The sequence below is a fragment of the Lithobates pipiens genome, unplaced genomic scaffold, assembly GCF_037356315.1.
Source record: "Lithobates pipiens isolate NorthernLeopardFrog02 unplaced genomic scaffold, aLitPip1_a1.2 Scaffold_11, whole genome shotgun sequence".
NCBI classification, from domain to species: Eukaryota; Metazoa; Chordata; class Amphibia; order Anura; family Ranidae; genus Lithobates; species Lithobates pipiens.
The window spans coordinates 23,653,287-23,674,700 of NW_027507696.1; the positions used below are offsets into that span (position 1 = coordinate 23,653,287).

Consider the following 21,414-nt stretch of genomic DNA (forward strand, 5'->3'; position numbering starts at 1 on the left):
TACTGAGTAGCATCTTCGCCTCATTGATTAGAACGGTGCCTTTTTGTGTTGTATCTTTAGGAAACTCTGATCGTAATTACTATGGGTACATTAGCGGGTGGTCAGGGGGAAGAACGTCCCCTTAAAAATAGATAAAATGATAATTGGTGTCAGCAGGGTCGGTACAAGTGGGGGGGAAAGGGGGGCAAGAGGGGCGGCTGCCCTGGGTGGATTGTGGGAGGGGGCATTAGGTTGGGACCATGGAGAAGAATCTATCCACCACCATGCTCCAAGCTGAGGATGCTTTCATACCTATTGACAGCCCCTTTCTATGGCAGTATCCATGCCCCCTTATAGGAAGGACTAACTTGCTCTCGTCCTGTGTTGGTTTCCTGTTAGTCTGTCCAATCAGCTGTTATAGTAGCTGTTATAGTAAGTGTGACAGCTTGGGTGGGCAGAGCAAGCAAGGCAACACAGTGCAGCCCCAGTAACTTCTTCCTGCTCAGCAGACACAGAGCTCTCCCCAGGGCAGACTAAACATGTTAGAGGATGGATGTCAGGCTGTGTGTTCTTCTACTGTTAGTCCTGGCTGCTCTACCTACCATCCACACTTTATCTTCTTTCTCAAACTGAGCCCCGACTGCTGTGCCTTCCTCACTGTGCAGTGCTGTGCTGTAAACCTGCTCTGCACTTTTACTGAAAGTCAAATTATTGAATAGGTTTGCATTATACTGGGACTTTTCAATCAGCTACATAGATGCAGGGGCGGACTGACAACTCATGGGGCCCCCGGGCAATAGGAGATTATGGGGCCCCCAGGCAATCCGAGATTATGAGGCCACACAGTATACACAAACACACACACACACACAGTATACAATCACACAGAATACACATACATGTACACAGTATACACAGACATGTTTCTATTGGCTGAGAAGGTACTGGAGAGGTGGGGCAGCTATGATCTATATTCTATACAAGTATATATTCTTAACTCAAAAAAGTACCTTCTAATTCTTTCAGCCTCCTTACAGATCTCCAAATTCATTTTTTTTGCTGCTGTAATCTGACTTCCTGGTAGAGGGTGGCCTTGTTCATTCTCCATGGTCGTTTCCCATGTAGTAATGTAGCCACCCTCTCTTGCTTGCTTTCTGAGATGGACTAAAGAATATGGATTATGGGATTTGCAATGTGCATAGGGCGCTGCTCATGACTGCAACTTATGTGCACTGCTCATTCCAAACAAAAGTAAGTGAGCATGAAAAGGAAAGGTTTTGGAGCTCAAGATGGATGAAAAGATACTGTTATAATCAAGATAAAATCATATATTATGCTATATATGTTATAAGATAATAATGTATTATTTATTTATTGTGAAATTACTGGTTTGAATTTATAACTTCAGTAATTTGTCTGTTAAGCCACCTGCTTGAGTACAGTTTTTGAAAAAATAGTAAATTACCTTAAAAACAATATATAATTATTTGTAAATTACCCCTTGCTACCGAGGCCAATGCTGACACTTCTCTCCTACATGTAATAATATTTTTTTTGCTAGAAAATTACTCAGAACCCCCAAACAAAAAAAAATTTAAAGATGACCCGATTTTTTTGTATAATGTGAAATATGTACTGTTTAACTTCCATCAGCTCATCCCCCCACAGCTATTACCTTTTGTATCAATTACCCCTTCCTTTTTAGATTGTAAACTCTAAGGAGCAGGGCCCTCTGATTCCTCTTGTACCAAATTGTAAAGTAACTGTAATGTCTGCCCTCATGTTGTAAAGCGCTGAGCAAACTGTTGGCGCTATATAAAACCTGTATAATAATAATAATAATAATAATAATAATGTTACAAGAGACAGAAAAGAACAGTAAGAAAAGGTTTTATGAAAAATAAAACAGGGCCATTAAGTAGTGGATGTGTATGGCTTCTTTTTTGGACAATAAGTATATTGTTTAGGCCTCATGCACATGGGATGTTTAAAAATGGCATAGCTGCTGCCAGGAAAAAGCAACATTAAAAACGTGCTGTTAGCAGCGTTTTTGAATAGCATTTATGGGTATTTTATCTTATTTTTTGGCATTAGGGTTTTTTTGGCATTTGTTTAGTAAAAACACTCCCTATAATGTAGAAACGTCTAAAAACGCCCAAACGTGGCTAAACGCTTGTTATAGTCCTGGACACATAGGCTAAGATGGAGGGGCGTTCAGAGACAGTTCATAAAAAACCCTAACAGCAGTTGTAAAAAAGTTCTGTGTGCATGAGCCTTTAGTGTAGTTTTAATTTGTTAGTCAAGTAAATCTAAATCTGCTAGTGCAGATTGGGTAAAACTACCTTCTTCACAGGCTGACAATGCTGCAGTCCAAAGGTGTCTCCATTGCTCCTCCATTAAGAGTAGAGGCACTCTAACACAGAAGTTATTACTGGCCAGATCACCAGGTCAAAACAAATGAAAAAGACACTAATGGGGCCACTACATTTGAGGATTGGTAATCTGTCATAAAATAAAGTGGTTCTAAAGTCAAAAGATTCTTGAACCTAATGCATTCTATCCATTAAGGTAAAAAACCTTCTGTGTGACGCTCCTGCCCTAGCCCACCCCTTATACTTACCCAAGCTCAATATGGATCCAACAATGCACGAGAGCAGCATTACTGCTCTCTCTCTACTCACTGGCTCAGGGGCAGCATTGGGAGCCATTGGCTTCTCAGCAGGGGGGAGGAGCCAAGAACACTGGCGGGAGACCTCCAAAAAGGAGGATCAGGGCTGTTCTGTGCAAAACCATCCCACAGAGTAGGTAAGTATGCCATGTTTGTTCATTTAAAAAAATACCTTTACTATAACATTTGTTTTTTGTTTTTGGGTTTAATACACTTTACTTTTATGAGAAAGCGTGAATATTCAATTAGAATTTAGAAGAACACACTGAAAAACTCTGCATGCATGCATTATACTTTTAAATCTCATGCATGCTAAATCAAAAAATTTAGATTGATATAGAACTTAACATAATATGCATTTTAAATTGAATTGTTAAAGAGGGATTTCACTGGAAAAAATTATTAAAAGCCAGCAGCTATAAATACTACAGCTGCTGACTTTTAATAAATGGACACTCACCTGTCCCAGGGTCCAGCGATGTCATCAGCCGAGGCTGATCGATCGCTCGGCTCTCTGCTGCTGCCGCTGCCATTCTGGTTGAGGGAATCAGGAAGTGAAGCTTTGCGGCTTCACTTCCTGGTTCCCTACTGTGTCACGCAACGCAATAGGAATGGTCTCTGGGACCCGTGTGTGTCCCAGCAGACAGCGCGCCGGGACAGGAAGAGGCATAGACTCTCGTGGGAGTCTATGCCCGGAAGTGGGTGCAAATACCTGTCTTAGACAGGTATCTGTACCCCCCTCCTCCCTGAAAGGTGCCAAACGTGACACCGGAGGGTGGGAGGGTTCCGATGAGCGGAAGTTCAACTTTAGGGTGGAACCCCGCTTTAATCCCAATTTATCACACTAATGCCACGTACACACGATCGGAATTCCGGCCAGAAAAAGACAGATGAGAGCTTTTCATCGGAAAATGCGACCGCGTGTATGCTCCATCAGAATTTAGCTGTCCAAATTTCCGCCAGCCAAAAATTGATAGCATGTTCTCAATTTTCCTGGCGGAAAAACTTTCTATCGGTAATTCCGATCGTGTGTATGCAATTCCGACACGCCAAAAATCATGCATGCTCAGATTCAACTACGAGACAGAAGCTATTGGCTACTGGCTATTGAACTTCCTTTTTCTAGTCACATCGTACATGTTGTACGTGACCGCGTTATAAACTATCGGAATTTGTTGTGACCGTGTGTAGGCAAGACAGCTTGAGACAAATTGCTTCCATCAGGAAAACCATCAGAGCTTTTTCTGATGAGAATTACGATCGTGCGTACGTGGCATAAGAAGTACTTTTAAATTTTACAATGGCTTATTGATTTTAGGAAGGTTTTTCAAGGCCTACTTTAAACAACATACTGTAGCTACTACATTCCTCATTGTAACAACATATTTAGGAATTAAAAAATGGTATTGTATAATGGTATTTTTTTACAACTGTGAGACAGTAAGGGTAATGTTAACCACTTAAGGACTGCCGCATGCCATTGTACGTCATCACAATGGCATGTACAGGCACAAGCACGTACATGTACGTGCTTGCCTTCCAGCGGGTGGGGGGTCCGATCGGACCCCCTCCCGCTGGATGCGGCGGTCCGTTTCCGTGCAGGAGCAATCCGGGATGAGGGGATGGCCGTTGGTTTCTGGCCATCCCCTCTCGATCTCTCCTGGAGAATGAGAAGCTTCCTCCCTCTGTGTATAGTAAACACAGGCAGGGAGGAAGTGATGTCATTCTCCTCGGGGCGGTCTTATTGACCGGACTACGAGGAGAAGTGAAAGTAAGTGTGCACCAACACTACACTAGCACATAGGGACACATAGGTACACAAACCCCCCCGATCACCCCCCCGATCGCCCCCCGTTCCCCCCCCCCCAGTCACAGTGTCACTGATTGCAGTGATCATTTATTTACTGATCACTGCATTCAGTCAGTTGTAACAGTAAAAACTGTCAGGGCAGTTAGCGTTAAGTCCAGGGTAGCCCCCTACCACCCCCCAATAAAGGTTTAACCCCCTGATTGCCCCTAGAGTTAACCCTTTCACCCCCTTTTGCCAGTGTCACTAAGCGATCATTTTTCTGATCGCTGCATTAGTGTCGCTAGTGTCGCTAGGTAGCTAGTTATTTTTTTAGGTTCACCGCCAGGTTTTTATAGCGCTGGGTACCCCAATATACTACCCAATAATGGTTTTAACCCCCTGATTGCCCCTAGTTAACCCTTTCACCCCCTTTTGCCAGCGTCACTAAGCGATAATTTTTCTGATCGCTGCATCAGTGTCGCTACTGCCGCTAGGTAGCTAGTTATTTTTTTAGGTTCACCGCCAGGTTTTATAGCGCTAGGTACCCCGATATACTACCCAATAATGGTTTTAACCCCCTGATTGCCCCTAGTTAACCCTTTCACCCCCTTTTGCCAGTGTCACTAAGCGATCATTTTTCTGATCGCTGCATTAGTGTCACTAGTGTCACTAGGTAGCTAGTTATTTTTTTAGGTTGACCGCCGGGTTTCTATAGCGCTAGGTACCCCCATATACTACCCCATAATGGTTTTAACCCCCTTATTGCCCCTAGTTAACCCTTTCACCAGCGATCACAGTATAAGGCCGTGTACACACGAGAGGATTGTCCGTCCAACTAAGTCCGTCAGACAATCCGACAGACAGTCCGTCCTACTTTTGAATGAACGGACTTGACCACACATGATGAACAGACAGTCCGCTGAAAGCTTGCACGATGACGTGTACAGCACGTATGACGGGACTAGAAATATGACGTCCAATACACTGCAATGCAACCTTCGGCCGTGTAAATCCTTTCTGAGCATGCGCCATACTTAGTCCGTCCAACTAGCCTACTCACGAGCGGACTGTCTGCTGAAACCAAAGTTGGACGGACTGTATTACGGAAATTCCGAAAGACTTAGTCCGCCAGACTGTCCACTGAAAAAGTCAGCTGAAGCCCACACACGAGCGGACTGTCCGCTGAAACACGTTTCAGCGGACTAAGTTGGACGGACAATCCTCTCGTGTGTACGCGGCCTAAGTGTCACTGGTGACGCTGGTTAGCCAGTTAGTTATTTAGGTTCCTCGTCAGGTTTTTATATAGCGCCAGGGACCCCCATATACTACCTAATAAAAATTTGAACCCCCTGATTGCCCCTAGTTAACCCTTTCACCAGTGATCACCGTATAAGTGTTACGGGTGACTCTGGTTAGTTTGCTTTTTATAGCATCAGGGCACCCACCATTTATTACCCAATAAAGGTTTAACCCCCTGATCACCCGGCGGGTGATATCAATTAGGTTTTAGGGTCAGGGTCTGCGTCACCCCATGCAGCGCTAGGTTAATGCCAGTACCGCTAACACCCACGCACAAAGCATAAACCTCCCATAGTGGTATAGAATCTGAACAGATCAATATCTGATCTGATCAGATCTATACTAACGTCCCCAGCAGTTTAGGGTTCCAAAAAAACGCATTGTTAGCAGGATCAGCCCAGATACCTGCTAGCACCTGCGTTTTGCCCCTCCGCCCAGCCCAGCCAAGTGCAGTATCGATCGATCACTGTCACTTACAAAACACTAAACACTAAACACATAACTGCAGCGTTTGCAGAGTCAGGCCTGATCCCTGCGATTGCTAACAGTTTTTTTTTGGTAGCGTTTTATATTTAAATCCTGAAGGCAGTGCTTGGTTTTCGGGGTCCCGTACGTGGCTAGGCTCCCAAAAAGTCCCCCACATGTGGTATCTCCGTACTCGGGAGAAGCAGCAGAATTTATTTTGTGGTGTAATTTGACTTATGCCCATAGCATGTGTGAGCAATATATCATTTAGTGACAACTTTGTGCAAAAAAAAAAAAATTGAATATTCCTGCAACTTGTGGCAAAATATAAAATATTTCATGGACTCAACATGCCTCTCAGTAAATAGCTTGGGGTGTCTACTTTCCAAAATGGGGTCATTTGGGGGGGGTTTGTGTTATTTTGGCATTTTATGGCCTTCGAAACTGTGATAGGTAGTGAGGAGTGAAATCAAAAATGTGCACCCTTAGAAACCCTGAAGGCAGTGATTGGTTTTCGGGGTGCCGTATGCAGCTAGACTCCCAAAAAGTCCCACATATGTGGTATCCTCGTACTCAGGAGAAGCAGCAGAATATATTTTGGGGTGCAATTCCACATATAACTATGGCATGTGTGAGCAATATATAATTTAGTGACAACTTTTTGTAAACTTTTTTCTTATTTTTTTTTGTGTCATTATTCAATCACTTGGGACAAAAGAAAACAAATATTCAATGGGCTCAACATGCCCCTCAGCAATTTCCTTGGGGTGTCTACTTTCCAAAATGGGGTCATTTGGAGGGGTTTTGTGTTATTTTGGCATTTTATGGCCTTCGAAACTGTGATAGGTAGTGAGGAGTTGAATCAAAAATTTGCACCCTTAGAAATCCTGAAGGCAGTGATTGGTTTTCGGGGTGCCGTACGTGGCTAGACTCCCAAAAAGTCCCACATATGTGGTATCCCCGTACTCAGGAGAAGCAGCAAAATATATTTTGGGGTGCAGTTCCACATATAACTATGGCATGTGTGAGCAATATATCATTTAGTGACAACTTTTTGTAAACTTTTTTATTTTATTTTTTTGTGTCATTATTCAATCGCTTGGGACAAAAAAAATATTCATTGGGCTCAACATGCCCCTCGGCAATTTCCCTGGGGTGTCTACTTTCCAAAATGGGGTCATTTGGGGGGGGGGGGGGTTTGTACTGCCCTGCCATTTTAGCACCTCAAGAAATGAGATAGGCAGTCGTAAATTAAAAGCTGTGTAAATTCCAGAAAATGTACTCTAGTTTGTAGACGCTATAACTTTTGTGCAAACCAATAAATATATGCTTATTGACATTTTTTTTTACTAAAGACATGTGGCTGAATACATTTTGCCCTAAATGTATGACTAAAATTGAGTTTATTAGATTTTTCTTATAACAAAAAGTAGAAAATATCTTTTTTTCTCAAAATTTTCGGTCTTTTTCCATTTATATCGCAAAAAATAAAAATCGCAGAGGCAATCAAATACCATCAAAAGAAAGCTCTATTTGTGGGAAGAAAAGGACGCAAATTTTGTTTGGGTACAACATTGGATGACTGCGCAATTACCAGTTAAAGCAGTGCAGTGCGAAATTGTAAAAAGACCTCTGGTCCTTAGGCTGAAAATTGGTCTGGGGCTGAAGTGGTTAAAGTGTTACTAAACTAAATCTAACTTTATCAGCTCTTTTGAAAACATACATTTACATTCTGGATGGTAAAAATGCATTGGCAGCTGCAAAATAAACATATTGTTGGTTATATATGAAAAAGAGATTAATCACTTTTCACCCACCCACAGTAGTTGTATTGTGAGTGGGCAGCAGCTCCAGGCTAGGCGACATAATGTTATGTCGTTGCCTTTCTTCTGATTTATCACATCATGAGTTTGGCAGCTGATTTCAGCCAATGTCTTTGGTTGAAATCAGCTGATCGGCTGTGGCCAATCACACACAGAGTTCTGTGTTTACAAAAATATAAACATGAACAATGATACGGCTGTTTCTTCTCCCTGCAAAGCAGGTAGAGTAAACAGGCAGATAGATAAAGAAAAAAATTAGGAACACATATTACATAATGCACGGTAATTACCTGTTGGAATGTACATGCGGGTTGCAGTACGTAGGCAGAATCACCCGTGAATTAAGATTAAGACCAAGGGAACACATTAATAACATCAGAAAGGGCTTTAATCATCATAGCTTCTCAGAACACTTCAGAAAGCACCATAATAGGGTTCCAACTCATTTGAATGTTTGTTCAATAGATAAAGCAGAGAATCATTGCCAAGGTACAAAGAACAAGCAGGCGGTCTCACAGAATGAAACTTTTTTTATTCATAGTTACAGTACTATGCTGCCCGCAGGTCTAAATGTTGAAATAGACATGAATTGTTTTATCCAAAACTTTTAATTACACCCTATAGGGCTGAGGACATGAACATGCTTGAAAAACAGAAATCATGCATGCACATGAACACAGTACAAATAGATATAATAAGAATTGATAGGGGTAAACATGACTCATATAGATCATAAGATCAACAACTAATGTTTTCATACATTTCAAGAATATAGGGGTTTCAAAAAATCTGAGAGTTAATGTATATAACATGCATTTATTGGGGGTTGGCAATAAGCACATTTTAAAAGGTATAAAAAAATAAAATGTTATTATATATACATGCCATTAGGATCATTCAACATAATTCCACAGGTTTCATTATGTTTTATTGTAAAAGTGGAAATTAATGTAAAATGTAAGAGTGATTAAATAGGGAGGTGGTATGGGTTAAATCATTTGTTGGATCATGACATTTTTTTATGGAAAAATTATTGTTAATGAGTAGTTGGGTGGGTAAGGTTAAGGTTACATAGGGGGTTATTTACGAAAGGCAAATCCACTTTGCACTGAAAGTGCACTTGAAAGTGCAGTCGCTCTAAATCTAAGGGGTAGAACTGAAATGAGGGGAAGCTCTGCTGATTTTATAATACAATCATGGGCAAGCTAAAATGCTGTTTTTTATTTTCCTTGCATGTCCTCCTCGGATCTACAGAGACTGCATTTCGTAGGAAAAATTTGTAAGGTGATTTTGGATGAATATAAGCAGAATCTCTGCTTTATTAAGGCAGAAATAAGTAAATACGCCCAAATTCCAGTTAATTCCTGATTGTTAACGAGTAGTGAGGTTGACAAGGTTAAATAACATGATCACAAGCAGAATTTTTCGCTGGACTCTAACAAGGGATGAGTAAAAGCAACAAATATGCCCTAATTACTACAATGTAGTCATGTACTGGGTGGGAATATGGGAGTAGTAGGAGGAGTCACTTTGGTAAAAGATCCACGCATCACCGATGTTCCCAACCTCTGATGTCACTCCGGGGGAGGAGCGAAAAGCATAAGGTGGGACTTTCCGGTGAAATCACGTCCAGTGTTCAGAGTGCACGCTGCAAAGTTGTGTTCCAAGGCAGTGTTACATGCTATTTTACAAAAAAAGTTTGTGTGTCACATTTGTTTTTAAAATAGGCTTTTTAATAAAAATGGAATTATGCTACGGATAGCTCCTGATTCTCCTTGCATGACACCGTAAATGAGAGATCTGTTATTCTGTTGGAACATACGGAAGAATTGAGGATTGCCCATCATAAGAATCTGAGGATTGTCCTTACACTCATAAGCGCTATACCTATTAGGAGTTGGTGAGTGAGGGCACATGAGGAGGGGAGCACAGCATTTGATTGCCTACAACTGCACATTATTGGTACAAGAATGATGGAGCACAGATTGCACTTTGGAGACATAATTTTCAATAACTGCACTTAGAAGCTGAACATGTTGTTTATACTATTTCTATATGAACTTTATGCATGAAATGTGACACTTGTTTTTACGAATTGATATATTATCACATTATTATGTTTGTAGTTGCACAAAGTGTTATTATTATTTTTTTTATATATAGGACACTATTTTGTTGTTAGACAGCAGTGAGCCTGATACACTACGCATATTATATATTGTTAGGCACACAGGTTAACCCTCTAAATGCCCCTAGATGTTAACCCCTTCCCAGACAGTGTTATTAGTACAGTGACAGTGTACATTAATAGCCCTGACCACTGTCTTAGTGTCACTTCTATTATCAGTGTCAGTTAGTTAGTAAGCGTACCTCCCAGCGAGCATCAGCTAGTGCCAGATTGCCCTTCACACTATCACAGTCCCACTATAAATTGCTGATCACAGCTATTACCGGAATAGCAATATAGCTGCTAAAATTCCAGTATATATACCATAGTTTTTTCAATATAACTTTTGAAAAAACAATAAATATACACTTATTGGATTTTTTTTTTTACCAAAGACATGCAGCAGAATACATTTTGGCCTAAATTTATTTATTTATTTATTTATTTTTTATTAGAGGTGTTTTATAACAGAATGTAGAAATTATCTTTTTTTTTTTCATTTATATTGCAAAAAAAAACAGTGGTGATCAAATACGATCAAAAGAAAGCCCTATGTTGCAAGACCAAGCAGTAGTGCAGTGCTGAATAGCAAAAAATGCTCTGGTCATAAAGGAGGTAAAACCTTCTGGAGCTCAAGTGGTTAAAGCATGTAATACTAGGTTCATATTGTCTCTGTATGAATAACTGATAAGGCCAAATATTGGGTCAGGTGTTGGACATCATATTGTAGAAAAAAACAATGGTGTTTTGGACATGGGTTTAAAGGTAGCTAAATTAATAAAAAGGGTAGAAGATCTTACCATGAAACTTAGGAAAAATAATCCAATTGAGGAAGTGGTTTGTTACAGTAAAAGAGATTAAGATGTACAATCCTTTACCATGTGAGGTAGTAATGGCAAAACATTATGGAATTTGAAGCAGGGGTGGATGGTTTTAATGTATTTATTAATATGCACAAGTAAAATTCTTAAGGACTAGTATAGCAATATTTTGAAAGACTGTACTTCACCCTAGTACTGTTGTGAATTGCAAGGGCTGCTATGAGTATACTGTATGAGTATACTGTATGTGAGTAAGTGTATGTCCTGTTTGGTGTTTTGAAGGTACTTCCTTGTCATAGTGGTCACATGATCGGAAGCCAGTCCCACTGGCTACCGATCTTTAGCCTGGACCAAGAGCTATCTCCAAAAGCTCAGACTTTTTTGTTGGGAGTGTGCAGTGAGTTCTCTCTCATTTATAAACATCAGCCACCCAGCAATGCATATAGGCAGCATGTAAGCTTTAAATCCCCCATTTTACTGCCTCACATATGTGTTGGGCAGTCGTAAAGGGGTTAAATACTCTCTCCCCACTAAATGTTTTTTTTTTTTTTTTTGTGTCATTGGTAAATGTCTCATGTTGCAATGCCCAGCTAACAAAAGCTTGCAAATTGGCCTTGGAAAAAAAAGGGCAGATTCAGCTCATATATTCATTAATGCGGTTCATCGCTATGCTACGGTTTAATAGACTTTGCCAGGTTTGCTCATCCCTAATTCTGGGCATGGAAGTAGATCAAGACACTAAAACTCACTTGTAATTTATCTTGCTATATATGTGGAATCCTGATGTGTTTTCTTACGTGGGGATCACCTTTACAGCCCCTCTTTCTAATGATAAAACCCTCAAATGAATCTTAAAAGGCTCAGAATGTTTTACATCTATTGGTCAGGCAATCTGGTATCCATTAAAATTTTATTTTGGCAAATATCCTACTTTATTTCAGGGCCTTACGCTTACCTCACTCTTTCTTACATCCCTCAACCACATGCCCAGATCATGGCCAAGGTACTGTAGATACGGCAGATGCTCACACAAAATTATTTTCAAACATTTGCAAACAGGTGCTATGGGATTTCCTGATATGAAACTAGTACAGTGCAAGATTAAATAGCAAACACTGATGATTAATAAAACAAAATAAGATACCAAAGGGAGATCTTCACTTACTTCTCTTTTCCTATATAAATAACAAATATATACAAATTTATACTCTGCTACTATACAAAGCAAGCCACATTAAAGGCACAGGAAACACTTTTACAAAGTGTGAATAAAATCTCATCACCTATAGCTAGACATTTACAGCGAGGTATACAAATTCTGACCAAGCGGAAATTACCATCATTCTATTGTTTTTATTTTTTTTTTAATTCTAAAGTTTTTCTACCTAAACAGAATTAATTTATTATTTTTTTATTTTTTTATTTTAAGTTTTTACAAATACAAAGAAAAGAGAGACAAACAATTGCAGCATATACAAAAATATACCTTGTATAACTATAAAGTAACCAAGAAAAAGTTACAGTATTAAATACCAAACAGACTACAAAGGGATTCAAAAAGCGATGATAATGTAATCTATATGACAACAATTAAAAACCAACTATCTTGATTCCAGAAAGTCAGAAGAGGCTTGTTATGAAAGTGAAGGTTATGTCTGTCACATTCCAGGTATCTGCAATAATAGGAGAGAGTAGGAGACAGTCTAAGTAACTGGGCCTCTTACCATTGGCAGAGGTAATTATTTCTTCAGAGGTTTCAGAAATGTTGTGTAATCACACATGCACAGTTGGTTAGCTTGTCTGCTGCCAGTACAGAGGAATGTATGCTTTTGCTGCACTAAATAAGTGCTTTATAAAAGATCATTCATACCACTAGGGTGACAAGGGAGACAGATGGAGCAGGTATGCCATTGAATCCTCTCCTAGTTGCATATCAGTAATTTTGTGCACCAGATCCCTCACCTTGACCATGAAAGGCCACAGAACTGAGCGGCATCAAAATATGTAAATGTATGTGCCTTCCTGAGAGTGACACTGCCAGCAAAAGGGAGATATTTGAGGGAAACTTTTATGAAGGGACAATGAAAGCAGTTTGTACTATGTTGACAAACCACGTCTAATCAGAGTCCCAGAGGTACAGAGCTTCAGTTAAGGGAGAGAGTGGATAGGAAAGCGTCCCCATGCTAAATAGGAAATACCTTAGCTGTAGGGCTTTCCAGAAGGTTAAAGAATGATAAACCATACCCTGAAGGTCCACTAAGGACTTGAATCCAGAAAGAGATAAGAAGGAGTCAAGGCGGGAATGGCCATTTCGTTCAAAAGTCTGAGAAGAGTCATGAATGACTGTACATTAGCTGAGAGAATAACTTCAGTTAGTTGGAGCTGGGCTGTGTAGCCCACCATAAGATGGGATTTGATAGTTGACGGGAGAGCTTCTCTAAGCCAGGGGATTCCACATTATGGGATGGGTAGAGATCCTTCCTCTAATTACACCCAACGTTTACTCCCGTCATGAGTGCACCAGTCTAAAACCTGTGTTAGGCAGAATGCTCTGTGATATTTCAGGGAGCCAAGAAATCCTAGACCACCATGTACCTTGAGGAGTGACAATAGTGAGTGTGAAAGTCTGTGAGATTTCTGGACCCAATAATTTTCATATTCAAGATTACTCACAACTTTCTGTACCATTCTTAGCCCTTGTACACACGGTCGGAGAATCCGTCGGAATGTGTCCTATCGGACCGTGTCGTCGGATAATCCGACTGTGTGTGGTATGCATCGGATTGATTCCGTCTGAATATCTGTCGGACCCAATTTTCCAACATGTTGGAAATATTTCCCGACCAACTGGTCCAGTCGGACATACTCCGATCATGTGTAGAGAATTTTGATCGGACCAAGTGCCACACATGCTCAGATCAAATTCCTACATCAAAGCTATTGGCTACTAGCCTGAATATAGTCCCATCGTAACGAAATTACGTCATCACGTTCTGAAAGATCGGATTTTTCGCCAACTTTGTCCGACCGTGTGTATGCAACAGTTTCGGACAAGATCCGACGGACAAAATCCGACGGGCAAAATCCGACGGATTTGGTTGTGGAAATCTCTGACCGTGTGTACAGGGGCTTAGACTGACACTATCCTACGTATCAGAGAAAAAGTGAAAAAATTTTGTTGCGCTAAAAAGCAAAATCAATCTATATAAAACAAAAATAGCTGCTAACACAAATATTGCTGGAAACAATATATAAAGATATATGGACAATGATATAGCGCTCTATTCAAAACAAACAAAATATATAAAAAAGTTCATAAACAAGAAAATAGTGAATGGCTTCAAAATACGATATCCTCAGATATGATGATCACATCCAAAGGCAGAAGAAGGAATAGTCATAATCCATTTCATACGCAGAGGAGGAGGGGAACCGTCACCAACACCCAAAAACACTGACTCTTACCATAGATGTACAGATAAAAACGCATGTAGTAAATCACCAAGGGGGAGGCAGTTTTCTATGCTGATTTCCCTTCGTCTACAGAAGCGAAATCATCTCAATGGGAATCGTCCAATGGGAAAAGAGGATTCTTATTTCTGTTTAGTAGGCACTTCACTTCCCAGGAACTGCTTAAATCTCCAGATCAACAGTCCTCCCAAAAACCATAGAAAACATAAAACAAAGTGGCCTCATTGCGCAGGTATACTGATAAACCAATAATCTTTTTATTCTCTAAAACCGTAGTTGAACTCACATTTAAGATGAGATATACAGGCATCAAATGACAATCGGCTACAGATGGAAAGAACGAATGAAGACCACTCCTGTGCTCCTTCTGATGTCACCAGGTCCCAAAAAACGCCCGACGTTTCGCCACCAACGTGCGTCCTCAGGGGCATGACCGTGACAGAAGAAGGAGAGCTATAAATACAGATAACTATCAAACAATTAGTGGCCTACCTTGATTCAGGTGTCAGTCTGTGGCTGCAATGTGCAACCCATTAGAAATCACCGCCGCCCCACCATGTTCCCAGCACATTCAATTGCATTCAAACAGGGGGAAGGTAAACAAGGTGACCACTTCCGGTGCGCCGTGCGTGTCAAAACACCGGACTTCCGGTCTAAAGATGCGCTCCAGCGGAAAGAAAAAACCCCAAATAAAAACGAAAAAAGAAATAAGAAAAATGTGTCCTGCACAAGAGAAAACTTAAACAGACCATATCGAACCACCCAACGAGTGCCCAAGGGCATCCAGCCCCTGAAGCAACCTCGTCAGGTCACTCTGTATACCCGGAAGTGAAGTACGTCACACGGCGCACCACTTCCGGTGTATAGATGCGTTCCACCTCACAGAGCCAATGCATGGATGGCAAACTTCCGGTCCTGCGCAGAGCACTCAGCAGCGAGGGAACAATTCTCTCAGTGTCTATGTGCTCAGCAGGAGTAAAACCGCCTGAAAACAAGCAGTCTACAACGAACATGCCCAATGCAACCGGCCACACAGAAGCAAAAGCACAAATATGAATGGAAACACCCACACCCCCCTTATCATGACCAAAAACAGGGCAGAAATGCAGCATCCAATGGCCACACAGAAATGGAGAACTGCTGACCAAAGCAGCGGTGTGAACCAAACAAAACAAAAAAAAAAAAAAAATTTTTATTTTGTTTATAAAATATGGAACAGCAAAAAAATTTTTATTTTTATTTTTTAAAAATAAATAATTCAATTAAATTAAAACAAAAGAGAAGAGATATAAACTAATATATTATGTCACTAAAAATATACCCATAATATATCCCTTTTGATGGGGATCATAAAAAGGATATAATATCTCCAAAAGGAGAAATCAATTAAAATTAACCCAGCAGAGTCAAAAAGTATGTCGCATAATACACCTATCCACCCAAGGATCTAGTATAGCTATATGGGAAAGGAACCATAAACATCGTACAGGAGCAAAGGAGTGGTATCCATGTACATAAGTCACAAAATTAAAACACATACACAAAAAAATTCAAACAACTTTAGCTGTTACTAATAAATGCATTTACATCCCATTCGACATTCATGCCGAATGGGGCATAGCACTGAACCTGATAGATCCATTTAGTTTCGAGACGTGAAATTTCACGAACCATATTGCTGCCTCTCCAGTGCCCCTGAAATCTGTCGATACCCATAAAGATGGTGCCCTGAGGGTTCTTATTATGCTTTAGGGCAAAATGTTTCGATAGACTATGTTTTGGGAATCCTTTCTTAATATTGGCTATGTGCTCTTCAAGCCTGACGTGTAGTTGCCGCTTGGTCCTCCCAATATACTGTTTCGAACATGGGCACTGTATTAAGTAAACTACATATTTGGAGGAGCAAGAAATAAATGGCTTTATCTGAAATGTTTCCAATGTCGAAGTTGACTGGAACGATTCAGTTCTCCTACCAGTAAGGGAATTCAGTTTACACGTGGGACATCTCCTACATGGAAAAAACCCACCCATATTCTGAAAAAAGGAGGATTTCCTCGGTGGACTAATAACGTTAGGGGCCAGCTGCAGTCGTAAAGGGGGCACTCCCCGATAAACGACTTTGGGGCGTTCCGGCAATAAAGAACCAAGAACCTTGTCACCTTTGAGTACATTCCAATATTTAGACACTATAGTTTTAATGTCATAATATTGATTGGAATAACTCGTGATAAACGAGAACCTAAAGGAAATGTCCTCAACTCTATCTCTCGTCCCTAGCAGCTCTTCCCTATCCTTATAGAGAGCTGCAAGAAAAGCTTTTTCTAAAATTTCTTCCTGATACCCCTTTTCAATAAAACGGGCCCTCAGAATGCCAGCCTCCTTAAAAAAATCCTCAACTTCGGTGCAATTCCGCCTTAATCGTAAAAACTGACTTTTGGGAATAGAATCCAACCAGACCTTATGGTGGCAACTATTAATGTTAATAAACCCATTGCGGTCAGTTTCTTTGAAAAAAGTTTTGGTGACAATCTTCTTATCTATCACCCTAATGTCCAAATCTAGAAAGTGAATTACCTTGCTGCTGGCTTCAAAAGTCAAAATTATGCCCCTATCGTTTTGATTCAGGCCATGAATGAAATCCCTAAGTGACTGCAAACTACCTTTCCATAGGAGGAGGATGTCATCAATATACCGTTTCCAGAGAACCAGCTCTGGCTTAGCCTCGCGATATATGACATCCTCCTCCCATTTGGCCATAAATAGATTAGCCATACTCGGGGCAAATTTTGCGCCCATGGCGACACCTCTCTTTTGGACATAATAGGACCCATCATACCAAAAGTAGTTTTTCTCCATGGCATATTTAAGGAGGCTCATGATAAAATCAATCTGTTGCGGATGCAAGGTATCGCGTTGCAAAAAATACTCAACAGCCTCCATTCCATGTTGGTGAGAGATAATCGTATAAAGGGAGGAAACATCCGCTGTTGCGAAAATAAAAGTATCATCCCAACAAATATCTCTCAGCAGATTAATGACCTGCTTAGAATCCCTAAGGTACGATGGTGTATTTATCACCAGGGGCTGCAAAAAATTATCAATGTATTTGCCCACCCTGGAAGTCACCGAGTCGATGCCACTGACAATCGGTCTTCCAGGGGGGCAAATAGGATCCTTATGGATCTTGGGTAGATAATAAATGATTGGTGTGCGTGGCACAATAGGAATCAAGAAGGCTTTCTCTTTTTTGGAAACAATACCATCGAGATGACCCCTATCAACAATTTCCACCAAATCCTTTCTATACTGTATTACAGGATTCCCTCTTAGCAAAGAGTAGGTGGCTTTATCGGACAAGAGACGTGTCATCTCGGTCCTATAGGCCTCTTTGTCTAGGATGACAATTCCCCCCCCTTTATCCGCGGGGCGGACTATGATGTCATCTCTATTTTTAAGTGTTTCCATACCCTTCCTAAACGTATATTCTTGTTTACTTTTTTTAACATTTAACTCCTGTAGGTCTTTCAAGACCAAATCTTTAAAAACTGCAACCGCTGGAGGAATAGGGCCTGGAGGGTTGAAAAGGGAGGCATTTGTTAAACGAGTGTGTCTAATCTCATTAGAAACCACACTCTTCTTAGTAAAGGGATTCCCAACCATATACCTCTGGATATTAATTCTTCTGATGAATTTTTGAACATCTATAAAAGTTTGAAATTTATTCAGTGGTTTGGGGGGGGCAAATTTAAGACCCTGATTCAAGACATGTTTCTCCTCGTTAGTCAAAACTGTTCCGCTCAAATTAAATAAGCCAAAATCCTTTAAATGCGCTTCCTTTTTTGTGCGGACCCGCCTCCCCCCTCTGGTACCCCTTTTGGGTTTAGGTTTCTCTTGTAATTCTGGGCCCCCTGAAAAAAACTATTTTCTCCTAGAGGCCTACCCCCTCCACCACCTGGTACACCAGTGGGAGGGTACCTTGGCTCCTGCCACCAGTCATTGGGCGTTCTAGGAGATCGGTTATTCCCCATAAAGTTATTGTTACTCCATTGACTGGGATACTCAGTGAGATAGCGGTCGTCCACATATGGACCTTCTCTCCACTCAAGTGGGGCAAAACGATTTTGTGTATTAAGTGGTGGAGGTTGGAACGATCTCTGATTACCACCCCGTTTCTTCCCGCCTCCTCTACCACTACCTTTGGCTGGTGGTCCATGCTGTTGAGGATGGCCCGTATATTGGCTGTTAGTAGGTAATTGGCTTAAACTAACATTAGATGAACCAACAGTAACATTCTGATGGTTTTGAACCTCCATAGAGGATTCAGCACCCCCCACTCCCACTGCATTAGCTCCTCCTATCTTTTTGGACTGCCATTTAAATACTTCTTTTTTTTGGTAGTCACCTAAATCTCTAAGATATTTTTTCTTCTTTTTGTTACGCTGTTCTATCCCCTCCTTTTCTAAATATTTTCTGAGAGATTCAGATTTCTCCAAATATTCTCCGGAATCTTTAAATGGTTTCAGATTCTCCCTAAGGACATTAACCTCGGCATCAACCCTCTGTAACTTCTCCAATTTCTTCCCCACCAAAAACTGGAGAAGCTTCAGGCCTGCGTCGTTAAAAAACTGAAACCACTCATTAGTATCTTCTACATCACTCAAAGGGGTCAGGTCCCACCTTAGACTCCGGGGAACCATATTATCCAAAAGGTATTGTTTAAAAAAAGCAATATCCCATTTGGTATGCAATTCAGTAGTAAGAAGATTTTTCAGTCTCATAAACACTCCCCCCAAATCGTCATTAGGAACATCTATGGCATTAAATACACCCTCAGTGTCCACTGCATAAGCAGCCCTAAAATCAAAAATATCCATCTAAACCACAATCAAAAGCAACACAATATAAAATCCAGATAACAGAGAAAAAGTGAAAAAATTTTGTTGCGCTAAAAAGCAAAATCAATCTATATAAAACAAAAATAGCTGCTAACACAAATATTGCTGGAAACAATATATAAAGATATATGGACAATGATATAGCGCTCTATTCAAAACAAACAAAATATATAAAAAAGTTCATAAACAAGAAAATAGTGAATGGCTTCAAAATACGATATCCTCAGATATGATGATCACATCCAAAGGCAGAAGAAGGAATAGTCATAATCCATTTCATACGCAGAGGAGGAGGGGAACCGTCACCAACACCCAAAAACACTGACTCTTACCATAGATGTACAGATAAAAACGCATGTAGTAAATCACCAAGGGGGAGGCAGTTTTCTATGCTGATTTCCCTTCGTCTACAGAAGCGCAATCATCTCAATGGGAATCGTCCAATGGGAAAAGAGGATTCTTATTTCTGTTTAGTAGGCACTTCACTTCCCAGGAACTGCTTAAATCTCCAGATCAACAGTCCTCCCAAAAACCATAGAAAACATAAAACAAAGTGGCCTCATTGCGCAGGTATACTGATAAACCAATAATCTTTTTATTCTCTAAAACCGTAGTTGAACTCACATTTAAGATGAGATATACAGGCATCAAATGACAATCGGCTACAGATGGAAAGAACGAATGAAGACCACTCCTGTGCTCCTTCTGATGTCACCAGGTCCCAAAAAACGCCCGACGTTTCGCCACCAACGTGCGTCCTCAGGGGCATGACCGTGACAGAAGAAGGAGAGCTATAAATACAGATAACTATCAAACAATTAGTGGCCTACCTTGATTCAGGTGTCAGTCTGTGGCTGCAATGTGCAACCCATTAGAAATCACCGCCGCCCCACCATGTTCCCAGCACATTCAATTGCATTCAAACAGGGGGAAGGTAAACAAGGTGACCACTTCCGGTGCGCCGTGCGTGTCAAAACACCGGACTTCCGGTCTAAAGATGCGCTCCAGCGGAAAGAAAAAACCCCAAATAAAAACGAAAAAAGAAATAAGAAAAATGTGTCCTGCACAAGAGAAAACTTAAACAGACCATATCGAACCACCCAACGAGTGCCCAAGGGCATCCAGCCCCTGAAGCAACCTCGTCAGGTCACTCTGTATACCCGGAAGTGAAGTACGTCACACGGCGCACCACTTCCGGTGTATAGATGCGTTCCACCTCACAGAGCCAATGCATGGATGGCAAACTTCCGGTCCTGCGCAGAGCACTCAGCAGCGAGGGAACAATTCTCTCAGTGTCTATGTGCTCAGCAGGAGTAAAACCGCCTGAAAACAAGCAGTCTACAACGAACATGCCCAATGCAACCGGCCACACAGAAGCAAAAGCACAAATATGAATGGAAACACCCACACCCCCCTTATCATGACCAAAAACAGGGCAGAAATGCAGCATCCAATGGCCACACAGAAATGGAGAACTGCTGACCAAAGCAGCGGTGTGAACCAAACAAAACAAAAAAAAAAAAAAATATTTTTATTTTGTTTATAAAATATGGAACAGCAAAAAAAAATTTATTTTTATTTTTTAAAAATAAATAATTCAATTAAATTAAAACAAAAGAGAAGAGATATAAACTAATATATTATGTCACTAAAAATATACCCATAATATATCCCTTTTGATGGGGATCATAAAAAGGATATAATATCTCCAAAAGGAGAAATCAATTAAAATTAACCCAGCAGAGTCAAAAAGTATGTCGCATAATACACCTATCCACCCAAGGATCTAGTATAGCTATATGGGAAAGGAACCATAAACATCGTACAGGAGCAAAGGAGTGGTATCCATGTACATAAGTCACAAAATTAAAACACATACACAAAAAAATTCAAACAACTTTAGCTGTTACTAATAAATGCATTTACATCCCATTCGACATTCATGCCGAATGGGGCATAGCACTGAACCTGATAGATCCATTTAGTTTCGAGACGTGAAATTTCACGAACCATATTGCTGCCTCTCCAGTGCCCCTG

At 40.7% G+C, this 21,414-nt stretch overlaps 1 protein-coding gene across 4 annotated transcripts in view; it reads right to left on the reverse strand.

Moving 5' to 3' along the window:
- SYK (spleen associated tyrosine kinase) overlaps positions 1-21,414 on the reverse strand; it is a 181,578-nt gene that overhangs the window by 121,976 nt on the left and 38,188 nt on the right. Inside the window, exon 1 of one of the 4 annotated variants that reach the window (XM_077469877.1) lies at positions 8,314-8,332. The exons of the other annotated variants lie outside the window; for them this stretch is intronic. The gene's annotated coding sequence lies outside the window, so the exon portion shown is untranslated. Of the gene's footprint in view, positions 1-8,313; positions 8,333-21,414 lie in introns of those variants that run through there. 4 annotated transcript variants of the gene reach the window in all.